Source organism: Cebus imitator, unplaced genomic scaffold, assembly GCF_001604975.1.
Source record: "Cebus imitator isolate Cc_AM_T3 unplaced genomic scaffold, Cebus_imitator-1.0 Scaffold137, whole genome shotgun sequence".
Taxonomy (NCBI): domain Eukaryota; kingdom Metazoa; phylum Chordata; class Mammalia; order Primates; family Cebidae; genus Cebus; species Cebus imitator.
The window spans coordinates 4,848,558-4,851,984 of NW_016107452.1; positions in this window are offsets into that span (position 1 = coordinate 4,848,558).

The following is a 3,427-nucleotide window of genomic DNA, read 5'->3' on the forward strand; positions in this document are numbered from 1 at the left end:
ACCAATAAATATATTTTTATTGAAAAATATATATCAGGTGACAGATGTAAAAAAAGGGACCTCTTAAACTCATTTTAGGAAAGTAGAGGAAAATAAAGAAAGAGAGGGAAAATCAAGAAGAGTGAAAGAAACAGAGAGAAAGGGAGGGAGGAGGAAGCCAATCTCACAATCAAACAGAGTAGAAATCCTGAAAAACATTAGCAAACCAAGATTCACTTTGTTAATAACGTAGAGTTAATCTCAGTAATCCAGTAATGGTTTAATATTAGAAAACCTATCAATGCAACTCTCTGTATTAACAGATTATGCTTTTCCATAAGAAAATTAAAATGAAACACATATGCCACATAAAAACTTTTTGTGAATTAGTGAGTTGTTTTTTTCCCCCAAAGTGGTAGATTAGAGGCTTTCAGCATGCCTCAGTCACTTGGAAATAGCAAGGTAGTGCATAAACTCTCTGAGCTTTAATTCAAGAAAGAAAATTTGAATCCACTATAATTGTAAAGAAAACCTCAGATCCTGGGTAGAAGAACAGAGGCAAACAGCCCCTGTGATGATGTCCAGCTCATAAAAAAGTTTGTAGTGTCCCAGGGCCTTCTCTGCTTGACATCCAGACAGATCTCTACTCACCTGGATAAGAAGCCTGAGTTGACCCACTCTTCCTTTGAAGAAATTGTGGTAAAGCAGGGCCCTCTCCACTCCTTGCCCAGGCAGATTTCCAGGCATTCAGAGCACCTGCTTGCCTGAATGAGTAGTCTGAGCCAGCCCACCCTTTCTGTGTAGAGAGTAAGGTAAGTGAGGATCTCTCTGTTCCGTGCCCAGGCATATTTCTAGGCAGCTGAATCAATAACTCTCCTTAATTAGGAGTTTAGGCTGCTCCCAATCTGTGCAGACAACTTGGGCTGAGGAGGTTTTCCAGCTCCATGACTAGGAACATCTCTGAGGATGTGGTGGCTGCCCACTGGATTCTCCCTCAGCACTGGTGCTTGTGCCTGCCACTGGGAGACCTGTAGGTAGACCTACCTTGTCTGGTGCTGACCATCTTGCCCCCGTCCTCCTCGGGCTAAGCAGGGAGTTCAGATGACTGTGCACTTCATGCATCAGCCCATTTCCTGAGCCAACAGGGAGCTTCTAGTAATAAACAAAGAGCAAGTATATACCCAGCATGTTGGCTGCAGCTGGCTCTTACCCATAAGCACCCTCTACTGGTTTGTAAACGGAATCACACAGCCCAATATAAAACCTGCCAAAAGTAGTACATAGGGTTATAGAAGCAAAGCCAAAAGACCCTGCCCAACATTCTCTACGGTCACAGCTCCTGTGGTGGGGGTGGGGGAGGGAAAGAGAAAGAAGAAAAGCCCAATAATATTATAAAAAGAAAAAGATCCTACCCACATGAAAATAATTACAAGAATTAGAAGAGTCAGCATCTCCAGAGGAGAAGGAACTCTAGCACAAGAATTCCAGCACCATGAAAAATCTGAATGTAGTGACATCACACTAGCTCTCCAGCAGTGGTCCCTAACCAAAATGGAAATGCAGAAATGACAGATAAAGAATTTAATGCATGAATTACATGGAAGATCAACAAGATCCATGGCAAGACTGAAAATCAACATAAAGAAACTTCTAAATCAATCCAGAAAATGAAGGAAGAGACAAACATTTTCAAAAGAAATCAATCAGAAATTCTGGAATTGAAAATCTCACTTAAGAAATTTCAAAATACAATTGAAAACTTTATCAATGAACAGGACCATATGGAAGAAAGAATTTCAGAGCTTAAAGACTAGTCTTTCAAACTAATCCAGTTAGACAAAAATAAAGAAAAAACAATTTTGGCCGAGTGTGGAGGCTTACACCTGTAATCCTAGCACCTTGGGAAGCTGAGGCAGGTGGATCATGAGGTCAGGAGATCAAGACTATCCTGGCCAACGTGGTGAAACCCCGTCTCTACCAAAAATACAAAAATTAGCTGGGTGTGTGGCGCATGTCTGTAATCCCAGCTACTCAGGAGGCTGAGGCAAGAGAATAGCTTGAACCAGAGAGTTGGAGGTTGCAGTGAGCCAAGACTGCACCACTGCACTCCAGTCTGGTGACAGAGCGAGACTCCATCTTAAAAAAAAAAAAAAAAAAAGAATTTTTTAACAAATGAACAAAGTCTTTGAGAAATATGGAATTATGTAAAATGACCAAATCTATGAGTTACTAGTATTCCCAAGAGAAAAGGAGAAAAAGTAAGCAACTTGAAAAATATATTTAAGGGAATAATTCACATAAATTTCCCTAAACTTGCTAAAAAGGTAGACATCCAGATTTTTAAAATCCAGAGAATACCTGTGAGATACTGTATAAGACAAACATCACCAAGCCATACAGTCACCAGATTGTTCAATGTTAATGCTAGAGAAAAAAAAAATCTTAAAGGTAGCTAGAAAAAAAAGTCAGATCACATACCAAGGAAACCCCATGAGGCTAAGAGCAGACTTCTCAGCAGAAACCTTACCAGCCAGGAGAGATTGGGGGCCCATTTTCGGCATTCTTAAAGAAATTCCAACCAAGATTTTCATATTGCACCAATCTAAGCTTCATAAGTAAAGGAGAAGTAAAATCTTTCCCAGACAAGCAAGCACTAAGGGAATTTATTACCACTAGATGAGCCTTAAAACAGATCCTTAAGGAAGTTTTAAACATAGAAACAAAAATAAAGATACCTGCTACCAGAAAAACACACATAGCCCACATACCCTATAAAGCAAGCATACAGTAAAAACTGCAAAGCAACCAGCTAAAAACCTCATGATAGAATCAAAACCTTACATTTCAATATTGATCTTGAATATAAATGGTCTAAATGCCCCACTTGAAAGGCACAGAGTTGCAAGTTGATTAAAAAACAAGACCCATACATCTGTCGTCTTTAAGAAACTGATCTCACATGTACGACACTCAGAGGCTCAAAGCAAAATGTTGAAGAAATATCTGTCATGTAAATGAAAAACAAAAAAGAGTAGGGTCACTATTCTTAGATAAAACAGATGTTAAACCAACAACAACAAAAGGACAAAAGGACATTAAATGATAAAGGGTTCAATGTAACAAGAAGATTTATCTGCCCTAAATATATATGCACCCAACAATGGAGCATCCAGATTTATTAAAAAAAAAAAAAAGTACTTCTAGACCTGTGAAAAGACTTAGCCACATGATAATACTGGGAGGCTTCAATATGCCACTAACAGGGTTAAGCATATCATCAAGGCAGAAAACAAATTCTAGACTTAAAATTGACACTTGACCAACTGGATCTCAGACATCTACAGAACACTCCACCTGTTAAGCACAGAATATACATATTTTTCATGGGCACATGGAACATATTCCAAGATCAACCACACGCTCAGCCATAAAGGGAGTCTGAATAAAT